The sequence below is a fragment of the Typopeltis vanoorti genome, chromosome 20 (assembly GCF_054136105.1).
Source record: "Typopeltis vanoorti isolate ZY-2024b chromosome 20, IOZ_Tvanoo_1.0, whole genome shotgun sequence".
Taxonomy (NCBI): Eukaryota; Metazoa; Arthropoda; class Arachnida; order Uropygi; family Thelyphonidae; genus Typopeltis; species Typopeltis vanoorti.
The window spans coordinates 29,366,763-29,380,634 of NC_143568.1; positions in this window are offsets into that span (position 1 = coordinate 29,366,763).

Here is a 13,872-nt window from a genome sequence, read left to right on the forward strand (position 1 = left end):
TATTCGGAAAATATGTTTCAAAATTCCGTTTCAGATTTTTGAGGTGGTCACAAACCCTTTCCAGAAACTCAGAATCAACAAAAATATTTTCCACTAAAAAGGATTCCAATGTTGGAAAAGGTGCAAATTGTCTGTCTTTTACATAATTAATCCATAAAACCATTTTTTTCTCGAATGCCTTTATTTTGTCGTAGGCATCAAGAACAGTTCAAGAATTTCCCTGAAGGGAGAGATTTAGTTCATTTAATTTCGAAAAAATGACTGAAAGATAGGATAGTGTTGATAACCATGCTTCGTCAACAAGGAGTGATGCAAAATCAGAATTACGTTCATTTACAAACAATAAAACTTCGTGCCTTAATTGAAATGACCTTGTTAGTACTTTGCCACTGGAAAGCCAGAGAATTTCAGAATGAAGCAAAAGTTGTATATATTCACTGCCCATTTCATCACAAAGTACTGAAAATAACCTGTTATTTAACGGTCGAGCTTTAATAAAATTAACTAGCTTTACAGCGTTGTATAGCACAGTTTTAAATTCTGGTGGCATTCCTTTGGAGGCTAACGCTTCCCTATGTATGAAACAAGGCACCCAATTCATATTATTGAGAGTGTGAAATATTTCTTCTCCAGTTGTTCAGAATGGCACAGCCCTACAAAACAGAATATCATCATGAATATTGTTATCATGTGCATATCTTACGTAGATATGCACATGATAACAATATTCATGATAATTGCGCATCATTTGTTAATTGCGCATCATTTGAAACATCAGTAGTCTAATTTATTTGTAACGCATAATTAGGGCTCTTCTTAACTCTTTCGATTAACTGAGAGTCTACGTCACCTGCCATATCATTAATTCTGCGACCGACAGTTTCATTAGAAAGAGGAATCAAATCAACATCTTTTAGTAACTTGTTGCCAAACATAGTTTTTACCACATCTTTTATAGCTGGAAGTAGCAAATTTTCCTTGATAGAATGAGGTTTCCCTGTTTTCGCTATGCGCAAACTTAAGAGATAGGATACTTCCAATGCCTTCCTATTAATGGAACCCATGGCCGAAACTATATCTTTACCATGATTTAATGTTCCTAAGCGACGCTGAAAAAATTCAATTGGCTTATTTTTTACATCACAATGTTTAGTTTCTAAATGTCATCGGAATTTTGCAGGCTTCATGCACTCATTCGACAACACTTCATAACACAAAACACACTGAGGTTTCTGTTCACTTTTATCTCCACACCAAGTAAACCCGAATTCCACATATGAACTGTTATATTTCCTACTGGATTTTTTCTTCGAACTGCTTGTTTCTTCTACATTAAATGTATCAGATTTACTCGCTGTTACAACACGTGTATCACAATTAGGGTTAGCATCATTTGCTTTTCTTTTCAAAATCCTAGTTCTAAGCCATTTTTCCATTATTAAAAAACGTTTCCGAAAAAATATATAAATATATAAATACTGGGGTTAACTCACGACACCCTTTGTCCAAGTATCATTTAGCACTTCTGAAGATATACTGAGCCTTGATTGAAGGAGGGAAACCTTCAATAATAAAAATCAATAAACAATAAGCAATTGGTTGAAATGTGGATTACATATGTTCACTTTAAATCTGACAAAACAGCAAGAAAGGCGGAAGCATTAAAACTACATTGATGTTCACTTCACTCCTCTTTTATTATTCCTCATTTTGCTGCTACAGATTTAGCGACAGAATGACGAATAATAAAAGAGGGGTGAAGTGAACAACAATATAGTTTTATTGCTTCTGCCTTTGAACATTCTGATGCTATCTGTTGGTTTTTTTTAAGTCTCCATTTGATTTCAATAATTTTTACTTACTTATTCAATTTGAATTTGTTTTGTTTGGATAATTAAAAAATATATATTTATTTAATTAATTTAAGTCTGCCTGCGGATCACCTGTCCCATCGTCGCGGACCACAGATTGAGAAACACTGCCCTAAGGAATCCAGCAATTTTGTTTAATATGGAATAAGTACCAGACCAATATATTAACTATTTTTGAACAGTTACTTTCTAGTCAAGTTGTAGTAGATATGGCATTAGCTTACATATTCACACAGTAGTGATCTGTGTGCATGTGGTCTGTTTCTCTTACTGCCTATTTCTCGAAATATCTTGTAAATATCCCATTGTGATCCTCAAAAATATGCCATATGCAAAAACCCAAAGCGACTGTAGACTACATGCATTGTGATGAAGTGAGCATTTCACATGAACTGCTTTATGCACTCCTAAAATGAACTGAGGCCCTAAAGGTGAAAAGTTTTTCAGAAATCCAAGTCAACATGGGAATGTTTGGGTATTACACTACAGAAGAGATGCTCGTTATCCCTTTGGAAATGACATTTGGTTCCATAGCGCTGGACCGCCCGAAGGATCATAAGTTGGATTCTAGGCACCGACTAGAGGAACATTTCTAGACCTTTCTTCTTCCGATTCCCGAATTAGTCGATCTTCAGCACAAAAAAGTAAGCCCCCCCCCCCCTCCGGAAACACGGGTTTATAAACTTGCAGCTCAAAATATTCGACCATAGAACTAACACTATTTCAGACATAATATATAGCTGTTAGGGTTCAGGACCAAGAGATAGTGGCGCTTGTTTACTGTAATTTCTCCTTTGGAAAATCTCGATTCATTTATAGCTCTAGCTCACTGTCAGTAATACTGAAGTTTGGAGACTGGCTACCAACCGATTTTCAAAAAATTAGGACTAAAGAAGCTCCACGTACACTTTTTGCAATAAACACAGAGGATTTATTTATTTATCATCACTACAGCAGATGATTTACCAGAACTTAAGTATTTAGGTCTTTCTTCTTAGATGGGTATCATAACAGATTAGGGCACAATCGCTTGTCAATTAGGAAGAAGAGTGATAAACTTCAGAGTGTCAGACCTTTGATACTCTAATAGTTGCAATGACACAGAAGATCAGGTGTCACCGTGTCATCAAAAATTAACGAACCAGATTCGCTTCAGCCAAACAAAGGTTGGTCGATTGGTAGAGCCTCTGTTACTAATGGCTCGCAAAAAGTGTTAAGCAAGTTTGAGCGCGGTTAGTAGTTGGAAGGAGTCAATCGTTCGATGCTGTTGGCACACTCTCCCTCGATGAGTCTTTGGATTCCCTGGAGGTGTTACATAATAATAATAATATGTATCGGAGTAACTGAGAGGCAGTAAATCCGGTAAAGATACAGAATTGGAAATGGCAACAGATAACTGCTATTACAATAAATTATGATAGTTCAAATCAAGGCCCTCGAGCCCAGTCAGTTAACTCCAACCCAGTACTTATTCTTACCACTGTTAGATTAGCCACAGATTTTCGATTCTCATCTCACAGCATCAGGAATCCGTGGGATAGGTTTAGTTCTTTGCTCTATAACATGTTATCCGTCAATTCACAGTACTCAAGACGTAACAAAAATATCAAACCAGCTGCCTGGTGTCATTCGTAGATCCACTTATATCACTTCTCTTGCTACTTATTACTGTAATTTCTCCTCTGCAAAGTTTCCATTCTTGATAGCTCTAGCTCACTTTCCGTAATATTGAAGTTTGGAGAGTGGCTTCCAACCGATTTTCAAAAAGTCAGGACTAGAGATTGGTTCTTTGCATCAAAATATTAATAGTTTTATGATGATGTAGTACAATGATTCATCTGAAGTATTTTATCCCAGTTCCAAGTAATTATTGCATAAGCAGCAAACTCGGTCTCAAACACTTCTCCAAGACAATAGGGAATCATATGCTCGTAAAATAAAGAAAGTGGTATCCCAGCTTAGTCATTCATAAGTTTTGGTTTCATTCCATTGACAAGATTGAGGCAGAGGATTGCACTAAACCAGGAGGCTTAAGTTGGGTTAGCTAATGCAAGAAGATTAAGAGCAAAAGTGAGAGAAAATCAGGGAAATGAGAGAGCCAGGGGACTGAAAATGACAGAAAGTCTAGGGCATGAAAGAGCAGTGGATGTGAAAAGTCTAGCTAGTTGTGTAGGAACGAACATAAAAGAAAAGCTTATAGAAAAGATCAATGAGTTCAGGGAGTAATTATCATGGGAAACTTTAATTATGATGATACAGATTGAAAGGAGAAAATGCCAAGCAGATGTGAAAGGAAATGGAATTTATGAAGCTGCTCAGACATAGTACCTAAGCACACGATCGATGTAGGGAACTCGATATATGAAAACGTGTAAGAGAAATAGAAAGCTGTCAATATTATATATGATTGTATGATAAAAAGCGTACTTGATGAGAATGTGACGACATCGTAGTTTCTGCAGAGAAGATTAATTATTCGTTAATACTTATTAGCAGTTATTGAAAGAAGTGAAAAAGAAGAATGAGAGAGAGAGAGAGAGTGAGGGAAAATTGTAAGTCTATTACCAGAGTATAATAGGAGCGAAGTGAGAGAAGGGCCATGATTGCAAATTAGTCAACACTTAGATTGTATAGGAAGAAGAACCGTACGCACCCTAGATATATGGTGGAGTACATATCTCATCTCATCTTCATTATACTCTCTTTTACTTTGCGGTGTCGAGAGTTTATTAAACATCGGACCTCAAGCCATTCACACGATAAGGTGGTCAGCCCTACGCCCCGATGTATCCTATGTCCTGTAGTAGTGTTGAGTTCTCAAGGCCGGTTTGCCTGCTTTGAGGGATGAAAAACCCAAGGATAAACTGGGGGAAAAAACCTACTGTTTACGCCCAAGACCGGCTAACTTGGCTATGGTTGAGGAAGATCCTCCAGCTCCTCACGTCACCGACAAGAATCGAACCTAGGACACTCCTTCACCAGGCATATGGTTGCGAAGCGCAAAGCCACTAGGCTATGTGCTTCGCAACCTTAAGGGCGATATTCGCAGTCATGAATATCGCCCTTAGGGAATGCAGGAGTGGTGATCTGGCTGCATTAATGTGCCAGTAATCCCTTATTAGGAGGGGACTCAACCCGTCCTAGACGGATGAGAAGGACAGGATAGGAACAGTTGCAACAAACAAAAGTAGAGGTTCGGCAGGAGGGTGTTAGCAAAATGGTGGGAGGAAATGCATTCGAGGATATTCACTGTGAAATAAAGGTTAACAAAGCAAAATATCTATTTGGGTGTAACTAAAGGCCTGGGGTACAAAGGCGGTTCAGATGGTAGATTAGCTCAATGAGCTCAGCGAGATAATTATCATGGGGGCTTTAATTATGGAAATATAGATTGGAAGGAGGAAATGGAATTTATGAGGCCACTAAAACAATTAACAAAAACAGCACGTGATGGATAGAGGGAATTCGAGATTTGGTAGTATAATATGGACAAATCGTTTAACATCAGACGATTTGTCCATATTATTCAAGATAGCCTTTTTACCTCCCGTTGGAGATTATATATATAGAAAGTATTTTACCTTGGGTATAATAAATGTTAAAAATACCAAGCAATTTTAAACCTGGTTTTACTCCATTTCCCAAGTAAGCAAACAGACAAACAAGTCAAGTTTGCGCCTGCAAGTGATGCAAGTCTAGCTGATCCTACAGGTAGTGCAAGACCAAGGCAACTCGTGGTAAAGGTGGCATAAGCTCTGATCACTAATCTTAATATTTACCCTTAATGCCAAAACACATCTCCAAGAAGGGGATGTATGATGTTTTGTATTAAAGGCAAGGGGGCCACTACCTAGATCGGTTTCGACCTTTATTGAGGCCTCATCAGTGGGAGCCAGGCAGAAATACCAAGATTTTAGTAATACAGAGCTTATAAGTATTTTACCAGAACAAGTTACCATAAGGTGTTTTAACCTTATTAAATAAAAATCTCAGGAGGAGATATAAATGTAGAAAGTATATATTAAGCCCCAACGTTTGGAGCAAGAGAGGGCAGTCGAACTCCACCGTCAGCCAATCAAAGATAAATAGCCCAAGACTATCCATCACTAATTTTAAATGGCATTCGGTGACAGAGCAAGCAGACAAATTTTGCCATCTCATGATTCTGAACTGTAATGCAGTATTTTATTTATTGATTTATTTTGTCTGAAATAGCATGCGTTCTACGGTCAATTTTCTTGAGTTTTCTGTAAGAAGAAACCGGAGAAAAACTCGTTTGCCCGCGCCTTTTTCTAATCCTTTCTTCGGGCTCCGGAGAAAGGATTAGAAAAAAGTTCCTCTACTCCGCGACTTGAATCGAACTAAGAAACATCTTTCTTTGGGCGGCCTAAAGCTCAGAATGTAAACGTCAGTTCCAGAGAGATACACAGACTTTTTCTACTGTGTGTATGTGTTTTATATATATATTATTTATTTATTTATCCCATACACGAGAGTCATGAGAACCTATACAGCTTAACGAAGAAATTTATTGACATTTTTCTTGATGAGCAGGTTGAAGCTGTTGGAAAACATTATGAGGATAGGCTGTTCCAAAAGACCGATATAGATAGGATAAATGAAGAAGAGAAAAAGAAGGTTCAGTATGTTTTCAGTTGTACTGAAAAGGGATGTTGGATAGCTGCTGCTTCTTTAACAGGTCCATTTAGCAGTTCGCTGGAGCAGTGACCATGGAAGTACACGTAGAAAAGCACAGAGCTGAAACATTGCATCTGTGAAGAGGTTGAAGTGCGTCTGTGAGAGAAGGATCATCCATGAGTCGAATTACTCTCCTCTGGACAACATTAAGAATTTTTTAAGGAAGTTTTAGGTGCATAACCCTAAATGTGTGAATAGTATTCTAAGGATAGGCGGATTTCGAATTTGTATAGAGTTAGTAGCTGGTGGTGGGTGTAAAATAATTTGTAACTTCTTAAACAGAAAAGAATGCCAATTTTTTTTTTAGAGACTGAGGAAGTATTGATGTAATGTTTTATGCCAGTAGAGGCTGGAGGTAAATGCCACTCTAAGGCGAGAGAGATCTGATCCAGTGTGGGATTAGGGGGGGACAGTAGATGCCCAAGATAATGCGAGGCCTATGGAATGCTTCGTAGATTAAATAGTTAATACATGAAAGAGAAGGAATGGATTGCTGGGAGATGGTTGTGAATGAACTATCGATGAATGAGTTTAAGGAGGGATATGACAGTATTTTCCAACAAAAAGAATGATATGATTGGACAAATTTTAGTGGAGATCCTAAATCTAATAAAAAACACGTTTAAAAATGAACACTAAACACTGCCGTGTAATGCAAGTTATTTGCAAACGATTTTTCTTAAAAAAATAATCCGTCTGACTGTAAAATAAATCACTGAATCAGAGCAATTCAAACTGGGGAAAAAAAATCGATTTAACAGATTATATATGCATACATTTAGTACGTGACAGTGCATTCCATACACAAAAACATTCATTTGAAAGATCCGAGGTAAGTTCGGAAATGTAAAGGCAAATATAGTGTATATTAATATTGAGTTTCTACGCTATATTGGACAGTTATGGCTGATCTCCATCAAACGTGCGTGTGTGTGTGTGTGTGTGTGTGTGTGCGTGCGCGCGCTCTCCATATACCTGAATACTAGACAGAAAAGTAGAAAAATCTGGGCGCACAGAGCGATGTAAAAAGACTTCCTATTCACAACGTAACATCGTTCCAACCAAGAGTAGGGCCAAGTTGTCGAGTTATTCATTGTTTATTTCCACGTTTTAGCTAAAGTTATTGAGAAGTATTGCGAGAGCCATTTCAAAAGCCGTTCCATTATATTGCACATGGATAGCCAATAGGTGATGTAATAATTTATACCCTTAAGCAGTAGCCAGATTGAAATGTAGAAAACGCAGCCAAAAAGCATAGTTCTCTTTAGAAACGTCTCTAGGCTGCATCACTTCAAAATATAGTTGTTTCTTACCTTACTGTACTCTATGAAATTCAGCCTTAATTCGACTGAAATGAAGAGGCTGCGTGATTGTGGTTTTTTTTTTTTTTTTACATGAATCTTCTCCAAGAACGGTACTATTATGAGAGAGCTGAAGTTAAGTAATGTGAAAACCTTCTAGAGGACAAAAGTTGAACTTACACAAGCTATCAGGTCCCCAATAGCCTGGGTGATGGTTTCACCAGACAATGAAAATCATCGTCGCTCAACTGATTTTAACCCAAACTGGAATACAGTCAGTAACGTCGACAGGGTGTAGCATAGAGGCAGCCTGCCTTAATAAGGGTGCTCGTTCAGCCATATTGCGGTAGGCGCAGTCTCTGCGCTAACAATTCCTGTTAGCGTAGCAAGTGCAGAAGACGTTTTTCCAAGCTTAAACTGATTACAAATTATTTGCGAACAGCAATGACCCAAGAAAGATTGGTTCGTCCAGCAACTATATCGATAGAGGAGGACATAGTTTATAATTTAAATTCAGAAAAGCTTAAAAACAGTTTTATTGTGCGATATTCCCGTAGAGTAAGCATTTAATTAATATTATTATGCAATCATTTTGCATTAATGTTGTAATAAAAACAAAATAGCAATTGGAGATTTTCTTATATATTTGTCTTATAATCCATCAGGGGCGATATGTAATTGTTTGCCTCAGGGCGCGATCTAATTTGGCGAGGGCTCTGAATACAGTTGTTTCTTATGTTCTTCTACCTTACCAGAAATCAGCTTAGTCGGCCTAAAATGAACAGTGTGTGTGTGTGGTGGTGGAATAAGTGGCTTTTTTCTGTGCGCGCGCTTTCCTACTAAAGGGCATTGGAAACAATGCCTTTCAGTAGGAAAGACATAGTGTCAAATCCCACCTACAAAGCGAAGAACCTTAATCAGGGCTTTTCAGCTTAAGATGAGTTATCCAGCCTCATACGGAAGTGGTTTTTCCTCCCGGAAAACAACAAACGCAGTTGACAACCATAGTACACTAGGCTGAGGTGTAACCGTCCTATCAGAACTCATGTTCTGATAGGACAGTTAAACTGTTAAAGGACGATATGTATCTATCTATCTATCTTTTTTTTTCTCAGTAATATACATTCTTATAATATGTAAATAGTTTTTTTTTTTGTTATCTATCTTCCAATGTATATTTTATCAAGTTTAATAATATTAATAATAAAAAAAAAAAATATATATATATATATATATATATAAATTCTTAATTAGCGAATCACACATGTGATTCGCTAATTACAATTACGCTATAATTTTAATTTTAATTACAGTAATAATAATTATGCTAATTTGAAAGATAGTATTTTTTCATAATTAGCGAATCACATATTGTGATTCGCTAATTAAGAAAAAAAAATCAACAAAATCTTTATAGTGCCATATTGAAAGTTTGTTGTAGGAATCCGAAATGATGCATCCCATTCAGTTCAGGTTATTTAGAAAAAAGTATTGTGTGGGTTGTCATAATCCCATAACAGGGAAGTTTCTGGTACTGCTGACTTAACCGGAATAAATTATGCTTTGTTAGGTAACAACGCATGAAATCAGTGGCAGAATTCGTCCAATTGTCTACTCATGTTTGCAGTTCCAAGATGTTACGTCGTTAGCTGATTATGGTACGGCTACAGTCCTTCAGAGCATAGCTTTTTCCAGATGTATCCCATTCTTAAGCATTAATTTGACGCATCTGATTGCACTCTTTTTCAAGCCGAAGTGCTACTAGTGGACTGGCTTCCCTATGACCACATTTGCTCGTTTATGATATATTTCGACTTATCCATGTTTCGCACCTATTAAGAAATGGATCTATATTTATAGGTATTTCTGAATGGGGAATTGAATGATCACATACCTAAAGATCGTGAAGTATTGACAAAATCATCGCGAACCTTCTACACCCACACACTAGTCTTGGACTTCGTCACTTTATCCTGTGTATGCTAGGAAGTGCAGTATACGAATATACCTTCCTTGCGTACGTCGATGTATACACTCTTTTTTTTTTTTTTTTTACAGAGTGCGCGCACATCCCTCTCTGCCGAAAGACAGTACAAAATAATACATCGATTCCTTTTTACTTCTTTAGAAGAAAAACAGATCAGTACATTGTCTGTTTAAGTATCTTCTCCAATGGAAGTTAGCAATCATGATGCACCAGTATCCGATTTTTCGCCATTCTTTTTTTTTTTATTCGTTTATCTCTCCAGACCATATTTAAATAATAAGTATAAGTAATCCTTTGGTTTACTTGGAGACATTACTTCCAATTAGTTTTCTTTCAAGCATCTCAAGGATTTTATCCGCTCTCCATTGATTTATCACTGTCATTTTGAAGGATATTGTCACTGTACTGACTTTCTGTTATTACTAGATTGTCTGCACATTGGCAGATATTAATATACAAAGTTGGAAAAACAGAATTCATTGATTAGAGTTGTAAAAATCCCACTTAGGTCATTAAGTTGCACATCATATATTTCACGTTCGACCAAACTTGTGAAAGACAGAAAATGTATCGTAACATTAATATCGTTAATAAGGAGTTCTCATGTAGAAACTACCCCCCCTCCCCTTTTTTTTTCGTGCGACGACACATTGAAAAGCCTACACACTCGCCACAGAAGCTGGTTTTCGGTTATCTGACTAACACTCACCAGTCTCTCAATAGCAGACACTGATCACATCCTGGTTATCGGAGACTTGAACTAGTGTGAAAAAAGTGCCATGTTTGCTCTCTAGAACAAGAGGTACAGGATTATCTATCCTTTTGTCACCCACCCATCATAACACTAATTGCGGGTATCGACCATATTGGTCCGTTCCGGTCTCATTATCCATCCAATATCCTTTTTTGAGATCCACCCTGCCTTCTCTTTCCAATTGGCTTATATTTTAGTATTTGTTTAGGATGTCGGGTGTTGGCCATTCGGTTTACATGTTCGATCCATTTGTGTTTATAATTGTTTAGTTTTTCTTCTATTGATTTTGTTTTTAGTTCTTTTAAAATGTCTTCGTTCCTTTTTTGATCTAATAATGTGTATTTTGCAGTTCTCATAAATCTCATTTCACTTGTTTTTTATTCTTTGTCACCCACTCATGTTATTAAATGTATGATAAGTTTACATAGTTTCGTGGGCGAGATTCGCCTTAAAAGAATGTGTGCTACGATTTGCTTATTTAAGGCGAATTATGAGCACATTTATGCTCGGGATGGAACAAATGGTAAGCAATACATAAACCAATGAATTAAAACATACATAATTGAGATTAAAAAATAGATAATAACTAACAACCAAGAATAAAAAAAGAGGTGTAAATGAGTAAATATCCATTTTATTTAATTGGTATTGTTATTTTTGGTTTAGACTATGAGCTCCGTAGGTGGTGGACCACACGGTACATCAAAAGATTTTTCGTGTACTGCGATGATTTTATCCTAACTCAATAACTGGTATATAAAGTGGTTATATTAGTTTTTATTTTTCGAGTATGTTTGTTTTTATTATTATTATTTATTTTTTTTTTAATCTGATCCATACATGAGAAGTAGAAGGGCTTATAATACATCTGTGCCGTGTGTGAGAGTGACGCTTCATATTTGGATGCATATTATATTTAAAAAGGTTCAACTACAACTGTTTAAGCCAATCTAATGCACGTGTCTTTGCTCGTCATATAACGAAATTTGAATCGTGCGGTTCCCAGAAATACTACGTATTCAATCTTGACTAACTGTTAACTATTTTTGAAATTATAAATCCGATTTTTTTTTTTTTATTGCAGACAAGATTTCTTTCATTAAGAGATCTAAATTTATAAATGTAATATAAAATTATGTGTTAATGATGCTGTAATAATCAATAAAAGAAAAGAAAATGATCATCGAAATAAGTTTCTCAAGTCTGGGTTAGATGATTTTTATCGTTCGGCACGACACCACGATGTTGCATAGTGAAAACGTGAAATGGCATAAGAAATATTGTTTGATCTCGAGCAGTGATTTTTGCTAATGTGGGATATAAACTGATTTTAAATGAACTTTTTATATACCAAATAACGAATCAGACACAAATATTGAGTAACAAAAAATGAAAAGCCGATGAAACCTGACAGCGTAATAACTAAATGGGTTCACAGCATGTCACTTTGGGGCGCTGATCTTTCGGAGTAGGTATACACCTGTACGTCCTTCTTTAGAAATGCATCTATATTCTGTGAATACTCGCTGCCAACGACTGCAGGAAATATTGACTCACTTTCAAAGAAGGGTGTAATGCGTGACGGACTTTGCATCGATTTAAATTATCAGTCATTGTGGTCGACTTCGTTGACCTACTTAATTTTTGTTACTAGTATACAAATGTTAATGAAATAAGTTGCACAGCATAGGTGAAATATAATATATTGCTTCATAAATCGGCAGAAGCAACTCAGGCTATGAGTCCAGTATATTATGACTGTTAATTGCGTGATTTCTTCTGGCCAGTTGGTCTGTTTTGCGGGATGAACCACCCTTCAATTCCCCTCGTATAAGACTAGCTAATCGCCCTTTAGTTGCAAAGCCCTGATAAAAGGTTCTCGTGAGTCAAATCCAAGGTCTGTCCAACCAAAGGGCATCGTCGATGCCGACTGCGCTACGGAGGCTCTAATAATAAGGGGATCTGTGTACAGATTATTAATAATAATAATAAACAGTTGCGAAGAGCAATAATAGTTTAACAAGTGAAGCGTATTTATTCATTTGAAACACATACCTTTATTGTCCTAAATATGAAACAATCTGAAGGAAACTCTCCGTTTGTCACCGAATATCAATCCGATATTCACAACTGGTGAATATCGGATTGATATTCACTAGTTATCATTTTCCGATCGTATAAGAAAAATATTTTAAATACAAATTGAAGAAATTTTAGAAGCTATTCCCTGAAATTCCCCAACTTCATCAACTTAATTCCATGATTATTAAGCATTTAAACATTTCTTGTTGTATTAATAATATCTCTCTCTCTCTCTCTCTCTCTCTCTCTATATATATATATATATATATTAACTTCAATTTGTATATTCATATTCGGGGTTCGATTTCCCTTCGGGGAGTATTTTGTTTAAACGCCTCCGTAGCGCAATTGGAAGAACGACAGTACGTTCTTCGATTGCGCCCTTCGATTAGAAAAGGCCTAAGTTCGATTCTCGTCATGACGACAGGAATCTTTATATGGACGTTTTCAATTGAAGTGAGTTAGCCGATCTCATACGCAGGTAGCAAGGTTTTTTCTCCCGTAAACTCGGGTTTTTTATCCCGCATACAGACAAATCGGCCCTTCTGAACACACAATTTACAGACAAAAAATACCAACTGTGGTGGTTGTGGGCAGTAGACGGCGTTGATGTAGGTGATTGGTAGTAGAGGTTCTGTGTACTAGTGGAGATGGAGAGTTGTACAGTAGCTGTCCTCCCGCGATGAGTCTTCGGACCCCTTGGAGGTGTCACGAATAATAACAATAATAATATATTTCACATACGATGTATGATTACACGTTAATATTGGAAGTCGCGTGTTTTGGCGAGATGGTAGTAAGCGCTTCCGTAGCGCAGTTAGAACGAATGCATTGAGCCTTCTGTTGGAAAAAACCCAAAAGAGAAATCTTTAAATTGAACCCGATTTTATACGGAGGCAGCAGGGTCTCCAGGAAATTCGAGTTTTTCATCCCGCATACAGGCAGCCATTTGGCCAAGAGAACACATGAAAAATGGTATTCTATTAACACCATAAGTTTGCGACTTCATGGAAGCCTGGAAAAAATTCTAGTGGGCGGTAGATGGTGAATAATGCCTGTGTGTGGACAGGGCCGGCTGGAGGTTTTGTGGAGCCTCGGGAAAAAGTTATTAGTGGGGCCCATCGTATTTGCCGTCGCCTTTTATCATTGCCAGTACCGGCAATGATAAAAGGACAAAGA